This window comes from Castor canadensis, chromosome 1, assembly GCF_047511655.1.
Source record: "Castor canadensis chromosome 1, mCasCan1.hap1v2, whole genome shotgun sequence".
Lineage (NCBI taxonomy): Eukaryota > Metazoa > Chordata > Mammalia > Rodentia > Castoridae > Castor > Castor canadensis.
In genome coordinates this window covers 37503147-37521654 of record NC_133386.1, presented here as the reverse complement: position 1 = coordinate 37521654, position 18508 = coordinate 37503147, and the positions used below count along the sequence as shown (strand labels likewise).

The 18508-nt window shown below is 36.0% G+C and overlaps 1 protein-coding gene across 5 annotated transcripts in view; it reads left to right on the top strand.

Annotated features, from left to right (window-relative positions):
* Positions 1 to 18508, top strand: part of Trmt11 (tRNA methyltransferase 11 homolog) — a 189601-nt gene that overhangs the window by 144550 nt on the left and 26543 nt on the right. The window contains exon 18 of one of the 5 annotated variants that reach the window (XM_074075232.1): positions 1730 to 2028. The exons of the other annotated variants lie outside the window; for them this stretch is intronic. The gene's annotated coding sequence lies outside the window, so the exon portion shown is untranslated. Of the gene's footprint in view, positions 1 to 1729; positions 2029 to 18508 lie in introns of those variants that run through there. 5 annotated transcript variants of the gene reach the window in all.

Below are 18508 nucleotides of genomic sequence, written 5' to 3'. Positions count from 1 at the left end.
AAAATCAACAATAATACTTTAAAATTTAAAAGCTGATTCTTATCTTCTTGTTCCAATTGTTAAATCATCACTATCAAAATTCAGGTGATCTTAGTTAAAACAGCAGTTTCTGTCTTGTGGAGATAGAGACCAGGAATGCATTCACTAGGTGGTGATGGATGTTGAGGGAGATAACTTACCATGAAGAGTCACTGTTTAAATGATGTTAACTTAAGCTCTACTCTTGCTGGAGCTGAGATGCAAGGCCAATTAGTCAGTAATCTGCAGTAGGAAAGTAGGAATAGTAGAACTGGGGTTCATTCAGTCTCTCAGGAGAGCTGTTGGAAAGGTTTAGGTAGTTTGTTAGGACCTCATCCTGAAAGGACAGGAATAGAGCCTCCTGGGAAACTAAACTGCTTGCAGGAAGCTGAGGTTGAGCCATGGCTATGCTGGTGGAGTTGAAGTTGACTGTGACTCACTGAGCCTGTCCTCGCTCATAGGATTAAAATTGGCTGCACCTGTGGACAGAAAGGTGGCTCCTAATGTTTTCCCTCAGGGCATTCTCACTTAAGGAGGAGACTAAGAATTATCTTACAAAATCTAGGCTCTGATTCCACATTGACAAATTTGCAAGAAGCAATATGTACATTTACATGTTTTTCTGAATACAAGGTACCTTTACTTAATTACTTTTAATAAGATTTCATTTCTTTCTGTTTCCTTTCTTCTCTCATTGTTTAAACCTATTAATGTTCATTAAAACCCTTGGATTTCCACCACATTTCTATGTCTTTTTTCATTAAAACTCAATGATAAATATATAATCCTATCAATTGAGCAAATTGGATTGGATACGCTTTTCTGAATATTGCTTATTTATTATACAACTTCCTATGCCTTTTTAAATATCACATGTTTTATGGGGTCTTTCTCCTGTGACTCATTTTTGGAGCTGATCCGAGAAGGAGTTATTCTCCAGACATGGCACCATTGACCCTCATTTCGAGCTACATTTTTTATTTATTTTTATAAAGATATTTCATTCACAGAATCCCCACTGAGCTTTTTATTGTGGAAAATTAGGGCCCGTAAATCATCCCCCTCAGAAAACTATAAATTTTATACAATTGAAACATTCCATAGACTGAGCTTGGCACTTTGATGAAATCACTCCTTAGCTTCTCATAATTTATGAGCTTCCCCCATTCTCCTCCCTCCTGCTCCATCATCACCTTGCCCTCCCAGCAAGAGTAGGGGGTGGCATCGTGACTTTAAATTGCTCACTGGGGTTTATTGAGTATAATTTGTGAGTGAATTTATATGAACCCACAATATTGCAACTTATCCAAAATTATGAACAATAAAACTTTTCATTTTCTTCTGGCAGGCAAAAGGGACATGGGTTGATCATGCAGGAAGCCAAATGACATGGGTTAGAGCCAGGCTCTTCTAGTCATTTCCTGTAAGACAGGTCCCAGTTTCCTCACATGTAGACTTAAAGCATGAGCAATCTTTAAGGTTTGTATTTATTTTTTTAATATTTAGCTCTTGAATATTCTGATTCTATGGATTAAAGATGGTCCTTGCTTTGTTCCTTCTTTTAAAGAGTAATTAGGAAAAGCCAACATAATGCATTTCAAGATTTGGTTGGGGATGTGGGTAACTCACCCTTGCTTTTTAGAGGAAAGAAGAGTAAGGATAAAGCACAATAGTGGTAAAGAGCAAAGCCCTCTTGATTCTCGTCTGTCAGGTTGGCCCTAAGTGATGGGGTTCCTGAAACCAGTGGCTATGTCCTATGAAATTTGGCAGTTCTGGCTTCCAGAACCTGATACCTGGGATTCTGATAAAAGTGTTGAGTGAATGCAGAGTACCCAAAGGTGCATCAGCCCGGTAAGTTCAAATGCCTAGAATGGTGCCAGATACACAGTAGGTCCTCAACCTATATTTGTTCAGTCTTCAGCAAATGGCAATCATGGGGTTATGGAGTTTCCCTGTGTGGCCACTCTCAATCCATGTGACATCTTTACTTTTTACTAGCTGTTTGGTATCACTATTTCAATCTTGACAAGAGTTTTGCTTCTAGAGAAATAGACAAGATTTGGAAGATAGAGGTGGTATGCAAAGTGGCTGAGCTTGAGCTCTGGAGTGAGATTTAAGATCAAATATGTATTTGACAAGTTATAGGCAGCATGACCTTGGGCAGACTATTTTCCCCTGCTAAGTTTTACTCTCCTTCATTGCATGTAGGACAATAATGGTACCTATCTCTTAGAGTAAAAGTGAGAATTCAAAGTGATCATCCACGGTCAAGAACTGGCATTCATTAAGTAACATCTAATACATTTTAGCTATGTCTTGAGAGTTTATTAGTAGTAGTATGGTGTATACATCAGCAATTGCTATAGTTTTTACTTTTTTTGTTAACATTAAGATTCTGTTGTGGCGATTTGACTATTGTTCCAAGTAAAATTTGTTGTAGTTTTAGCCCTTTATTTAACTTTCCAGGGTTTAAAAGCATAACATTGATACTTATTACAAGAATCAACCATTTTGGATAGAGTATTACTTGGATTTCGATTTGCTTCTAAGTGTAGTTTTTGAGATTCCAGGCTTTTAGGAAAGAATGTGACTGTAATGGTATATAAAAAGTGTCTGGTATCTGTTTTTCTCTACAAGATGAAAAATTTCCTTCTTGAGAGTTGTCAGTTAGGACTTTGCCTACATTCAGTTCTTGTTCTAAGAAGAATAACACACTCTCATTCTGAGAAGAATATCACTAGAGATGGAATACAAAAATACTTGAAAATCAAGGTGAAGCCAGTTCCCCAGAGGTCACTCTGACAAGGTACAGACCGGAATATGTGTCTTAGAACTCTTTACCCCTAGATGTTAAAAACACAGAAAGTGATGGAGTTTGGGGTGACGGAGTACTAAGCTGATGGTTACCCAGCACTTGCAAGTAAAATACAGCTCACTTAACGACATTTTGATCCTAAATCCCTGTGCTGCAGGCAAATTGTGGCTGAGGGGGCTGCACAAAAACGTTCCCGCAGGACCATGGAAAAAAGCTGATAAACGAGTAGTGTGTGATTACGCTTAGAAAATCAAAGAAGCACTTCCGGTACACGTATTACTGCTGGTGGCTCTAGGCCCAATAACTTTCTTTTCATACAGATAGATTCCCTAGACAGAAAACAAGTCTCTTTCCAAGTTAGAGAACTTTATCAGATTTATCTCTCATTGTCAGATCAGCATGCAGAAAACGAATGAAGTCTGCAGCATGATTCAGATTGGAAAGAGAGCAATTTACAGTGCTCACTGGCTTCTCGTAAACCTTATTAATGTTTGGCATGGGGTGCCAAGGAGTCATAAAGAATTGTCCTGCTGAACATTTATGTCTGCTTAGTCTCTTCCTATGTGTCCTCAACACAGCTTAAATAATGGCAGCCAGAGCATCTTGTGAGCAGGAAATGAGAAAGTTACACATGTTTTTGTCTCATAATCAAATATTCTTCCTATCTTTTTTAAGTTTCCCACTGGGAGACAAAGTACTGTTTTTTGGTTTCATTTTTCCTTAAGCTGTTGCCTGGAATTTCCACTTTGTTTTAGATTTGTCACAGCTCTAAAATGGAATTAAGTTGCTTATTGTATGCTCATGTCTTCTGTTATTTTGGATTTGGGGCATTTCCTAATTCAGTCATGGATATACAGTTGCTTGAGTTCACATTATATTTTGAATCCTAGCCCATTGTGCTCTACTGATGTGAACTCATTATGGATAGTGCTAACATATTTAATTAATAGATTCACATTTTCTTATTTCTCTATAGGACTCAACATATTTGACTCAATAATATAAATACATGACATTTGTTCATATGTACCAGGCACATTATATCTATATTTCATTTAATCATCATAAAAATCTTATGAAGCATATATTATTATCACATTCATTTTAGAGATTAAAAAATAGTTACCCTGGAACACACTCATTAAATAGATGGGGTATAAAACCCTGTCAGTCCTCCATTCAACACCATTCTCTCTAGAATATTAATTTACATTTCATTGAATATGATGCCCTAGAAAACATGAGTACAACAAACAGAGGAGAAAGGAAAGAGATGGGAATAAAGAAGTCTAAGTGTAGAAAGACGTACAGTGTGGGTTTCTACCAATAGCTGATCTGATGGGATATTGTATAATTGGCTCTTGTTGAGTTGAATTAGCTTGGTAGATGACATGCTGATGTGAGCAGCTCATTCAGAAATCCTGATAACTGTAAAGGAAAATTATCCTCTATAGAGGACTAATTTCTTTGGTAATTTTTAAAGTTTAAGATAATTTTGGATTCTTAAAAAAATTTACAGAACTAAAAACAACTTCCATTTCTTTTCACCCAGAATTCCCTGATTGTTAATATTTTGGTGAATTTGTTTTTATCATTTTCTCTTTCTATAGATATTATCTTATGGACCACTTTGGAATAAGTTGTAGATACATTATCCCTTTGCCCTTATTTTGCTGTGTATTTTCTAAGAATAAGTAAATTCTCTTATATAACCATATTATAATTATTTTAATTAGAAAATTAACATTGATTCAATTCTAATATCTGATCTAAAGATTTTATATTCTACCAATGATTCAATGGTTTTAATGGAAATATACTGGAGAGGATATTTAGGAACCAATCTAGGGTCACATGTTACATTTAGCTGCAATGTCTTTTTTAGTCTGGGGTTATTTGTCTTTGTCTTTTTCATTTTAACATAAAAAATAGTATAGGTCAGTAGTTTTGCAGGCTGAATTTCAGTTTGTTTGATGTTTCCTTGTGATTGGATTGAAATCATACATTTTGGGCAGGAATAACACTGAAGCTGGGTTGCGTTCTCCTCAGTGCATAATACCAGGAGGCCCCTGATGCTAATTTGTCCCATCAGTGCTGATGCTATCTGGTTTCTATATTGCAGTGTCACAACTTTTTGATTGATTAAGTGAAAATTTGATTTAGATGCCAATTTCCAGGGAATTTGTCTTAAAACAGTCCTACCACCCAAGCAGCTTTGTGTATTCTGAAAAAGCCAGCTTCTTGATCTGTAAATCTTAAGATCAATCTCTGTGAAATAATAAATCAACTGAGATATTTCCTTAGGAAGAATTATATAGGTCTATTCTCCACTTACTATAATTTTCAAGCTGTCAGCCTGTTTTATCTAGCAAAATATCCTGATATTTGTTGAAAATTTAATGAAATAAATGGAATAGCAAAATATTTACATGTTAAAACAAGGTATGATTTCTAAAATCATAGACTCTGATTATGGGTGGACAGAGACATTTCTAGAGCAATTGTTCTTGGGTGGAAATGGATGGAGTAGTCAATTTGGTCTGGGCTATTTTTGGTTAAAGGAGGTGGCAGAATTGGACCAAGTGGAAAAGGCTAATATCTAAAACTGTGCCCTTGCCCTTAAGTTGAGGAAGATCAGTTTCATAGAATATTATTCCCTAGGGATAAAGGAAATAAGTGGTAGTGCTACTTCAGAACTGTAGGTGCTTACATTAGGTGAGAGAGGAGGCAAATATCCAGAAAGCAGGCAGGCAGTTGGGGCCACTAGAAGTTCAAGTGTGTGTGTTTGTGTGTGTGTGTGTGTTTGTGAATTCTGTGTGTTGTGAAGAAATGGGGATGGAGTGGTACAGATAGAGAAGAAAAGGACAAGAGAAAAGATGGAGGAAGACCCAGTCATAAAGACAGGTCAGATATGGGAACATTATACTTCTACCCAGGGGAACAAACCAGAAGATGGTAAAGCCAGTGTAGATCTGGTCTGGTGCCAACTGAGACTTGAAAAAGGGTCCCTTGTATGGAACTAGAGAATTAGCTAAACTTTAGGCTAACGTCTAAACTGGTCTGAGACAGTGAAGAAGAGAATTAGAGGATTCTAGCTGAAGACAAAGCAGGGCACTGAGTTAGAGACCAGGTTTGATGGCATGATGAACTTCTACTGTTACAGGTCTGACATTCATAACCAAAAATTACTCATTAGCATGGACAGTTGTTCTCATCTCAGCGAAGATATACTCACAATGGATGTTAGCCCTACTCATATTATTATTTTTTTGGTATCTTATGAAATTTTCTCTGTCAGGATTATTCTTCAATCACATATCTCTTGTGCATGGCTTTTGGAACTAAGAAAACAGCATGATTTGGTCTAGGCTCCAAACCTTTTCAAAAAATGTTTTAAGACTGAGAAATATGGTCTCCTTTGCATATCTCTGAGTTGGGCTAAAGTGCACAGAGAGAATTAGAAAGTTCAGTGAAATACATATTAATAATGAAATGTCAGAATAAATTATTTTAGAAAATAATTGCTTTTAAAAATTGCCATTTTCTTACCTTCTGTAAATTTCTGTTCCCTATTAGCTTTCTTTATTTTTACCCTTTTCTTTTCCCCTGACATTTTCTATTCATTTAATTTAAGCAATGTTTCTAGAGACCATAGCAATGAAATGTTGTATAAACATACAGAGAGGCAGAATGGAAATGCTTTCTATGGTAACAGAAACCATAGAAACATGTGTGCATGCGTGTGTGTGTGTGTGTATGCATGCATACAAAGCTATTTTGGGGTTAAATCTTCACAGAGTTCATGCAGTTGGGAAAATGAAGTGTTTTACTGTGATCACATTGCTATTTGGGTCTACTGCTGTTGTCATCATGATTTAACATTTATCACATGTCTAGAGTCCCCAGGACAGACCCTGGAACTAAATGTCAGGTCTGCTATGTGAGTTATGCTTGAAATTAGATAGCAAAGCCACAAAGTGAAAAAAATGAAAATCTTTCCAAAGCAGAAATATTGAATAATGCATTCCCAGAAAAGGTAGGTGAGGAGCAAATGAGTTTGACCCAGGCAGTTAGGAATGAAGGACATGTGAGGAGACTTAAATAACTAGCTTAGGCATGGTTTGCAGTCATTTCCAAGAACCTTGGGAGGGATTTGTAGGCTGCATGATCTAACACTTTAATTCTTTTCTGCCACAGCTCAGGCCCCATAGGGTGGAATCTTGAAGGGGAGACTCCCTGTCTTGGATAATAGTAACAAGCTGTCTTCTCTGTAGATAAATTTTCAGGTGGAAATTTTACTTTATCACCAGCATAACCTGTGCCTCAAATAATCAAGCTCAGACTGTAAGGGAAGCCCTTGGGACTTTTTAAAAAAAGATGTAAAGTTCATTCAAAGTTAAAGATACAATTTCTTAGAATATTTTCTTGCTTAAAATATGCCTTGGACCACCTTTTTTTAAACCTCAGACACCTCCCCCTACTTTGAAAATATTAAGTGTCTCTTAATAGCAAAAGTAAACTGCATGTTATTTATGGAAACTATACAATATTAACTTTGCTATTTACATGGTTACTCACTTTCCCAGGTCCAAATTGCCTCCTGTTCATTTCCAACTGTCATGACCACAAGACAGAAGTAATAAACTGCAGATTTCTAGGGTAATCACATGTTATTTCTACAGTTTGCACAAGGAAATTTGCCATCTGGATTTGAAGGGCATATCCTCCTCAGACAGAATGGAGTGAGTAGAGCTTCCCTAGCACCTGCCTATATTACCATTGATTCTATGGGGAAATTTCAAATGGAGTTCTAGGGCTAGAAAGACCCAAGTTCAGATGCCTAGCACATCAACGTTCCACTTCTGTGAAAATTTCTCTTCCTTCTCTGCCTCTTGGATTTCTGTATATAAATTGGAGATAATGATGCCTGATGTCTAATAATACTCTCAATCTTAAGTGATTAATACAATATGGCCCTTGGCATAGCATAAGTTATTAATGAATGATAGTTCTCAGTTTCCTTCCAGTCCACCTCAACCTTTTCTAAACTCCTAAATTGAGACAGCTAAAAGATATATACTAGGCAGTTCAAATTCCATATTAAGAAGCCTAAATTGAGCCATATTCTACAAAGGGATTTGCTATCTTATGGGAACTACTATTTCCTCAACCTTAACTCTCCAACCCTCTTCTCCATGGTTAGCGAACTTGTGTTGCCATCTGAACTATTTTTTTTCAGTGATGTATGTTCTTGCATCTCAGCATGGAGACTGAATATACTCCAAACTCAGCAACTCTTTACTAGTGTCTACTAGGAATGGCAGGAATGGTTCTGTCTCTCTGGATCTGTGAAATAATTCCTGTGGTTTTATTGATTCCTTGAATCTTTGGATTTATAAATTCTTTATGTCTCTTTTTTTTTTAAAAGAGGGTCTCTATTTGAGTGCTGTTTCATCTCAAACAGCCAGTTCCATTCTGACACAGTGGAGATATGAAGCTTCCTTCAACTGACACAACTTGGCTAGATGCTAGCCAGGAATCCCTCCAGGATATTTTGGCTATAGGATAAGTTACAGATAGCCTGGCCTTGCCATCTGCAAAGATCAGTTGTTATAGTAATAATAAACATTGGGTATACAATTGGCTGTCTGAAAATGTGAACCTTATTAATTATTCTGCTTTTCTGACAACTCTGTCTAGACTTTATTTCTTGACATTCTCAAGTCTGTTGTTTCTACTACAAATCCCTTATCTCTCTTTAGCTGCCAACTTTCTTCTACTTCATTGTCTATCTTTCAGTCACTGGCTTTTATTGTGTTTTTCTTTCACTAGAATTTTAATATCTTTCATAGTTGCAAGGAAAAGAAACAAGATCTCTTTGAATCATCAGTTTCTTTCTATGTTTTATGTTTTAGTAAGTGTGCTATAGATGAGACAGCCTAATACTGAAGTAAGTTGTGTCCTTCCAGGCTACCAAATCAATTGGTATATCTTGTTGAACTTGAAGTGTCCTATGTGGTACTGGAGACACCAAGGTGAAACCCCCACCATGCTCTTCAAGTGCTCATATTCCAGTTGAGAAGTTAAGCATTAAAACAAAAACCATGATTCAATGTGCTAAATGCTTTAGCTGCAGTAGTAACACAATTACTTTTGGGGGTGTGATATTTATCTGAAGTAAGGTGTAGTATTTTGACTTCTAAAATAACTATATGTCTCTGAGTATCTGGGAAGTCTGATTTATTAAAAGGTCCTTCTTTTATTCTTGGAGTCTTTATGTGGGTGACAAATTATATGGTCTTCCTCCTTATAAACCAAAACACAATATATAAGGCTAGTTTAATTTAGGAATCACATGAATCATATTCCTTTTATTTTTTAAATTGAGACAGGGCCTCACTACATTGCATAGAACATGCAGTCCTCCTGCCTCAACCTCTGGATTGCTGGAAAGCAAGCATGCGCCACCATGCCCAGCTTAACACATTCCTGTTTATCAAGCACTCTTGAATTGGCCTAGATTTACATTAGTGACTGAGAAAGTGAAGTAGATCCTGATGTGGTTCACTTTTTTCACTTTCCAAATTATAGCAAGTATAAGTACCTCTAAATGCATAATTTCAACAATTATGCAATTATTTTTTCATTACTCATTTAACTTTTAAGATAACTGAAAAAATTGACTAATAATGGTAACTGAAAATAGCATCTAAATCTATTATTCTGTTTTCTAAAAAACAGAATTTCTTAATTCTAAATGCCTTGTATATTCTTTCTTAGATAGTTTCTCAGCAGAAATAGTTAAAGAATAATTGCTTGCAATTATTTCTCAGAGTTTAGATTCAGGGTGAAGGTATAAGCAAATGTTGGTCATAGAGAAACTGAGGTCTAAATTCTATGTCATTGCGAAGGATGTAAGTTTAAGTTAGTATGTGCATGAGAGACTGAATTGATTCTATAGCCATAGTGGAGCTCACATATTCAACCCTTAATTCATCTACTGTATGAATAAATTCCACACTTACTGAGCAGTGACTGTGTGTCAGCCAGTCCCTAGACTACATGGATGCAGTGATAGTCCATCCAGACGTATCTCTGTCCTCATGGAACTTACAGAAAAACACCATAAAAACTTATTTTTTTTGACCTTGGGCATTTATAAGGGAGAGTTTATTCACATGCCGTCTCCCTGACTCATTTACTGTCTTGATACTTCATTATTATTTTCTTTTTTTGAGTTATTTTGTGTTAAAACAAACAAAAAAGTTGTTATCCATCTTCTGTGTATGCAACAATGTAAAGGAAAGCTATATCTTGCTAAGATGTGGTATTCAGGATCAACCACAAACTTAGGGTTCGACTCCAGTCCATAATTCAAATTGGTACACCAATCACATGGGTAGACTTTTGGGGAATATTAATAAATAACTGATGCCACAAGTATGAAAGCTATGCATGCCTGGATGCTACTTTTTCAAAAGTGTACTGACTGTCAAGATTATACATTAGATTTTTGTCCCTTTATAAAGGAAGTGGGGAAACTATTAGCCAGCATATTTAGGAGAAGTTTATATAGCCCCATCCTCTATAGCATCTCCTAGTCTCCAAAGAGAGCTTTAGTTTTTGCATTTGATACTTACTATTAACTCTAGAAAAATTTTAAGTCTTAGAATCTGTGGGATTGACAGCATAATACTGCAACTCTCTTTTCCTAGTCCAAAGAATCTCATCTGCCCTTTTCAGTTTCTCTGTGGATCCGTTTCTCTGTAGGATCAGCGTTCTCTCTCTGTGTGGAATGAGATATGTTGTACCCTGTTGGATAGGGAGAGCCACTCCCTGTTTTGTCATTCTAAAATGACTTCTCTATCATGTGAGGACAATCAGGGAACAATCATCCTTTATCTCTTGCCTTGTATAGGTAATCAAACCATATTGATTTTCCCTAGTTTTATCTTATGTTTATTAATTAATTAGAGTGCATTTGAATATCTAGACCTTCAATGAAACCTTTTATTCTGACCTATGATCATTCAGTTTCATTCACTAATATAAAAGAAATATGAATAACTAATTTAACCTTGCTCTTAGATTGAGAAAACAAAGCAAAAGAGGTAATAAAGTCTTTTAAAACATGTATCACTAGAAGGCACTGAATTGTAGAAATATCACTAAAAATGTGGATTATTGTCAGAGCTCTGCTACTTATTAACTGTATGATCATGGGAATGTCATCAAACTTCTTTAACCCTTAGTTTTCTCTTTTATAATTTAAAACATAAGCTATCATATGCATTTTGTTCACCTTGCAGCATATATGCTCTTAAGACTGAAAATTTCTCCAACTCTTCTGTTCAGATCAACCTTCTGGAAAATTGCTTTATCCTCAGAGGATTTGATTATTGAGTTATCTTCTGCTGCTGTTAGTAGATTTACCATAAATGTTTCCTGAGTGTCTCCTTTTTAAAGAGATTCAGGCCCCAGTTAAGTTCATCCCAATTAAAAATAGAACCTGGGATACAGCAGCTGTAGTACCTCTTAAACCTCTTCAAATAACATTGAACGACTAAGTGCCTGCTACTGTGGAGATAGTGCCTACAAAACCAGCAGCAGACCCTCTCAGAAAACGATAACACTCTAAGTGGCTGTCATCCTTAGTCATTTCTACTGGTTCAGGGGATGTTGCCTTATCTCTTAAGAGTTCCAAAGGTTCCTGGGGGAAAACAAATCACATTTAAAAAAAATATTCCCTTCTCACAACAACCACAACAAAATCCTCCCAAACAACATCAAACAAACAAATCCATAATTCTAACAAGGTTCTATCATCTGAATAGTGTAAAATGTATTTTCCTTAAGTTTCTGCCTGTTGAGCTTGGGATAAAGGGCTGATGAAGTGATAGTTTAGAAAGTTATCATTAATTCTTAGGGAGATGGAAGAATTTACCTCTTTTACTTCTCTTTCTTTTTTTTTTTTGTGATACTGGAGTTAGAACTCAGGGCTTCACTTTTGATAGGCGCTCTATCAGTTGAGCCATGTTCCAGCCCTATTTCTATTTCTTGAATAAAGAACTAGCTTTTAAATATATGACCTGAGAACTGAATTCAGGTCTAATGGACTATCTTCTGTCTTTGTTTCTTATTTTCTTTTGATTATTTAAGTTTGAAAACAAACCTATTTTATTCTTTCTACAACAGAAAATTTGGCTATTAGGAAATTGCGAAATGAAAAATTATAGAAAATACTTTGTTTATAAGGCAAAGCTCAGAGGAAAATCTCTTGTAATATTTCAACAGCTATTCACTGTGGAAACATTTTTTCCTTACTTAAAGCTAAATTGAATGTATTACTATTCATTAATAAGTGTTATGACAACTATTTAGGCTGCCAAGTCTTTTTTATAAACATTTTTTTAGGTTGGTAGGATTTTTATACACTTTCCCAACGAGCTAGGTTGACAGACATGGATTTTTGCTTTACTTTCAGGGTTCTGGATACAAATCCCAGGGTCAAAATATATGCCATTCACTTCCTAGGTTTAGTTGTGTGATCTCTCTGAAGACTGGCCCAGGAGAGTCCTTTCTGATGAGACTTTCAGCACAGCCATTAGTCACTAGATAAGCTCCCCAAGCAGAGGCTTATCCTTTACAACAAGAGCAGGCCCACTTTTCCCCATTAAAAGTCATGGTTGCATATGTGGTGTGATCCAAGAAGCCTTGAACATTTTGTCCCAAGCACTTTTCCTGTGGAACCCTACCTTTTATAGTGTATCACTCTTTTGGATGAAATCTGGACTCTGAAGGTTATTTTCTTAAAATATGGCCATTGGGAAAGGTTTTTATAACATCAGTGTGCTTGACTTTGTAATATCCTTCCTCCTTTTATAAAATAAATAGAATAGGATGAGAAAGGGAAAGGGTGTTGAAAGAAGAGAGATGATGTATGGAATGGATCGTGAAGTGCCACTGAGCTAGTGTGAGTCAGCCTGGCTCTGTTTTACATGTCCTGAATTTATGAGTGAGGATTCAATATACCTGTGTACTGTGTTAGCTTTCCAAATGCTCCCATGGGCATTGACTGAATATAAATTGAGAATATTTTTCTGGAAAAACAAGTTAGAAATATTTATCAAGGGAATAAAGAACATTCATATACTTAGAACCAATAATTTCGATTGTAGGACTCCATCCTAAAAAGAAAACCCAAACCATGAAAGTGTTTGATGTCCCCACTCCAGAGGAGCTAACACAGAAACCTTAAAGCAACAGAGGTTAACATGAGAAAGAGATCAGTAACCAGGGTAAAGATCAGTTAGAGATGAATCAACATGGGTCATAACACGTGTACACGAAAACAATGCTAGGAATATTTCTGTATAGCTGTCCTCAACTCAGCTAGCAAAACCGCTTTGTCTTCCTTATTAGGCTTGTGTCTTTTCTTCAACAAAACTAGTGATAAAGGCAGAACAGGTCCTGACTGAAACTGAGGGGGGAAGGGGGGAGAGGGTGGGGGAGAGGGGCAGGGGAGAGAAAAGACCCAAACAATGTATGCACATGTGAATAAATGAATAATAATAATAATAAACCAAAAAAACCCAGCAATGAGCAAATTTCAACCCAAGGATGTTCATTGGGACATTATTTATAACAACAAAATTACTTGAACAATTTAAACACTTATTAATAGGGGAATGAATACTATGGAAATGAACTTATACTATAAAAGTGACTAAAAAGAATATAAAATACACTAATAATAGGATACCAAGCATATGAAATATATGTACACTGATAAAAGAAAGGAATTTCAATACTGGTTATTCATGGATAGTTTTTATTTTCTCTTTGTCCTTTTTTGTATTTTCTAAGTTCTCCACAATGGTCATTTATTACTTTTAGATACAGAAAAACATGTTATTAAAAAATTCATCCAAGACCAAATGTTTATGTCGAGATTATAAACCTAAAATATGGGTGTCCTCTAAGGAGGTTGACTATAGCTATATAGGAATTTCTTGGTGGATAATTAAAGATCTGTCAGAATTTCCCTTATGTATACATCCTTTATGTTCAAGGGCTGTAATTCTATATAAAATGTCTACACAATATCATATTTGGCACCTGATGCTTGATTTTGTACTGTCTTGTAGCTTGATGTAGCCAAATTTGTATTAAGAGATATTTTTAAGCTTTCCCCTTAGAACTGGACAAGTGCAAGACCATGCAAGAATTAAAGAAAGCATATGGAATAAGTCTTTCTCAGTCCAAGTGTATATTTAACAGTTTTATCTATTTATTGCACAGGGGCCTGGGACACTCAATTTTTTCCTAAGTTCAGTTTGTGTCCCTGTTTCAGACATATCTGACATGTCTAAGGAGTGGAGCTGGCCTCACTGGCTTGTCTCATTTTGGTGATCTTTCTGCTACCTGAAATGCTTTTCATTCCTCTCTTCTGTTAGGTTCTTTTGGCTCATATTAAGCAATAGCTTTTCTTTGACGCCTCCACTTCTGCCCCAAATTTATTTATTTGAAGGCTCACAGAATACTTTTATATTAACTCTATTAGATTGTCAATTTCCTATGTGTAAGGGATGCTGTGACTTACTCACTTTCCTACTTTCATTCCTTGTGCATCTTAGCAGAATTGAATATATTTATTTAAGAAATTAGGTGCTAGTGTAGCTGACTTAGAATATGACTTCCTTACATCATGCAATTAAGAACTAACAAGCATCTATTCTCTCTCAAAAATCACTGCAATAAGGGCAACAATGTTTTATGAGATTTCATTCTAAAGCAAACTGTAGACTGAACACATGGAGCACAGAACTACCAACTAACTTACAAAGGCTCTATATTATGGTTTATTTAACTTCAGTAGTATGGAAGAATAACCTAGGCTATAGCGTTAAAAATAACTAGGTTTGAACCTTAGCTCAGTGTCTGGTGCAATGTTTAGGTCTCTATGCTCATGAAGACAGAGGATCTGTCATATGTAGGAAAATATGTATTTTTTTGTGTTTTGTTTGATTTTTGAGACAGGGTCTGTCTCTGATGCCCAGATTGTCCCAAACTCATGATTCTTCTGCATCCAAATTCCAAGTGCTGTGTTTACAGATGTGTACCATTACACCTGGCTGATAGTCTGTTTTCTCTTGAAAAATCAAGGCTATAGCCCATGAAATCACTGATCTACTCCTACAATGTAGCCCTGATGACCTAAATAGCTACTTTGATAATTTTCTAGGGTTTTCTTTGTGGTACTGGGATTTGAACTTAGGGTTTTGAGCTTGCAAAGCAGGTACTCTACTGCTCGAGCCACTCCTCCAGACCCTCCTTTGGAAATTTTGAGGGAATAATATGCTGAAATATTGAATGAATTTCTGCAGTAAAAGTCTATTAGGCTATAAGTGTACAATTTGAAATTTATACATAATTTATACATAATTGTATGTATTTATACATACACAAGAGAGTTTAGAGGGTTCTAAAGCTAATGACTTTTGTTATAAATCCTGCTGCTTATACTTGACCTCTCTGTCTCCGAGTTTCCTTATCTGTAGTGTGGAGTTATAAGAATAATATTTGCCTTGTAGACTTGTTTTGAAGATAAAATGAGCTAATGTCTATCAGGTACTACAGAAGTGCTTGGCATATAGTACACAGTCAACAAAAGTCAACAACATTCCCAATAAGTTAGGAATAAATTTATAGATAAATTCAAACAATTCTCAAAAGAAGAAGTACAAGTAGCCAGTAGGCATATGAAGAAATGCTCGACATCTTTGGCCATAAAGGAAATGCAAATCAAAATGACATTGAGATTTCACCTCACTCTAGTCAATATGGCTATCTTTAGTAATACAAACAACAACAAATGCTGCTAAGAATGTGGAGAAAAAGGAACACCTCTACTCTGTTGGTGGGAGTGTAAATTAGTGCAATGGCTATGGAGAACACTATGGAGGTCCCTGAAAAAACTGAAAACAGAACTACCATGCAATCCAGTGATATCACTCCTAAGTATATATCTGAAGGAATATGCTACAGGATATAATAGAGTCACTTGCACACCCATGTTTATTGCAGCACTATTTACAATAACCAAGCTTTGGAAACAGCACAGATGCCCCACAACTGATGAATGGATTAATAAAATTGTGGTATATATATATATATATATATATATATATATATATATATATATGTTTATATATACAATGGAGTTTTACTCAGCCATAAAGAAAAATGAAATTATATTGTTTGCAGGTAAGTGAATGGAACTGGAGAACTTCATGTAAAGTGAAGTAAGCCAGTCTCAAAAAGTCAAAGGTTGCATGTTTTCCCTCATCTGTGGAAGCTACACCTATAAGTTAAATGTATATATAGATATATATATGATCACCCAAACATGTAGTGAGAGAGAGAACAAAATTGTATTAGTGAGTCTGTCTAAGGGAACTATAGGAAGCAACAGAGGAAAAATATATTAGAGAATGAAAAACAATGAGAGCTGGAGGTAATGTCTCAAGTGGTAGAATCCTGAGTTCAAACCCAGTATTACAAAAAAAAAAAGAAGAAAAATAATGAAACAACCCATCTATATACGAATATAATGTACTATTACTATACTATATTATACGCTATTGAATATTAGGGGAACATGGTGATAGAGAAAGAGTAAGCAATGGGGGGGTTAATTCGATTAATGCATGATATATAACAGTCCTGAAATACCAAGGTGAAAACCCCTTGGACTATGAACATGCACTTAAAAACATGAAGGTCAGCAAGAAAAAATAGGTCTTTTTCAGGCATGGGTACCAGTGGGAGTGGGGGTGGTCATAAGGAAAGGGTGAATGTGAATGAATATGGTGCATGTGTTTTGTATTCATATATGAAAATAGAAGAATGAAACTCATTGAAATTGTTCTAAGAAGTGGGAAGAGGGCGAATGTTGGAGGGGGTAAATCTAACTAAGATATATTATATTTACATATGTAAATATCACAATGTATCCCCCCAAACAATTATTATATGCTAGTAAAATTAAAAATAAATAAACAAACAAATAAACAGATATACAACTGGAGTTCTTAAAGAACTATGTTGAGCCCAAGTATAACAATAAATGTATGGAATCTCTATAGTAGAGCTGGCACCCTCTTTTGGGGGAGGAGGAGCATAATTTGGAAGCTTGAGCCTCATAGTGCTTTGGATTTGTTAACAGCTTGGGTCAAGGAACACAGGGTGCTGAAAAAGTTGCCAGACACCAAATGAGATAAGAAAGCTTGTGTGAGCTGCCACAGACTTGAACACTCTTAGCAAGCAGACAAAGAAAGTGAAGGCTCTGCCTAAGAAATCTTGCCCTTTGTCCTGATATCCCTGGATCTTTATACCCCCTCCCCTACCAGCCCCTGCACACTGCTAATCACATAAATAAAGCATAGGAACTTCTTGATAATGGAATTTCTTTATTTTCTGATGCAATTCCTACTCTATGTGAAATATGGGTATTTAACACAGTAGAAGTGGAATGGCATTGCTTAACTAAATGTCCAGATTTTCTGATATTAAGAAATAAAGGGGAATTCATAATTTGCTTTGGTTACCTGGTCTACATTTCATGGCTAAGTCATTTTGGTATTATAGGGAATTTTCGTCTTGCACCTATCCCTTTACTTTCATATGTTGGATATCGTTAACTGGTTCATTAGGTTTTTGTTGTTGTAATTCCTTGTCTCCTACTTTCTATCTCTTGTCTTTTGCCCTTTTTTGAGGTTTTAAAACTTAATCTTCTAATCCTTTGCTTGAATATCTACTTCTGTTGTAGTTGTTTTTAATTTATAATTTAATGGATGATTTACTTGATTTTAAAATTTCTCTGTTGCTCCATGTGCTGTTTTTTCTGAGTCTCTTCCTATTTTGTTTTTCACTTTTGAATTCTGCATTTTGTAGTAGAGTATTTCCTCAAATGTCCAGTCAACCTAGATTGTCTATTCATGATTATAAATAATATACTAAACAAGATTTTGGCACTGTACTTCACAGATGATTAACAAGGGGGTAAGCCAGAATTTTCAGTGGACATCCCCCAAAGAACTGAATCTTGCAGTACTTTTCTTTTGGGTTGATTGGTTTCAATGGGGAAGAATTTTGTACTTTGTAGGGAGGTGTAATATTGGATGCTAATACTAATCTTAGAGCTATTGTGGGCATGGAAGGAGGTCACTCTTCAGTATGCAGATTCGCTTAATTGTTCTCTTTTTCAGTACAGGTGTCATAGATTGCATTACCAGTCCCAATTCTTCCTACCTCCTTATAGTCTCACACTTTGTTCTGTGACTCTCTGGTTCTTCTCACTAAAAAGGTGGGCTCTCTTTCTCCATGCCTAAGTCAGGGCTGGCTTGTGGCTTATTTTGGGCAATAGGGTATGACAGAATTAACAGTATGTCACTTCTAAGCCAAGGCCTCAAAAAACCTTGTGTATTTTTGCCTATTTTCTCATTCCCATGCCTGTCATTGGCATGTGAACATTTCAAACTCTTCTGCTAGAAGATGAGAGGATTGTGGAGCAGAGTGGAGCTACTCCATTTGCTCTAGCCAAAGCCAGACTAGAGCAGATAACCAATTCCCTCGTATGTGAGCTGCCAGCCAAGGTCAACCCGCTAGCCAGCC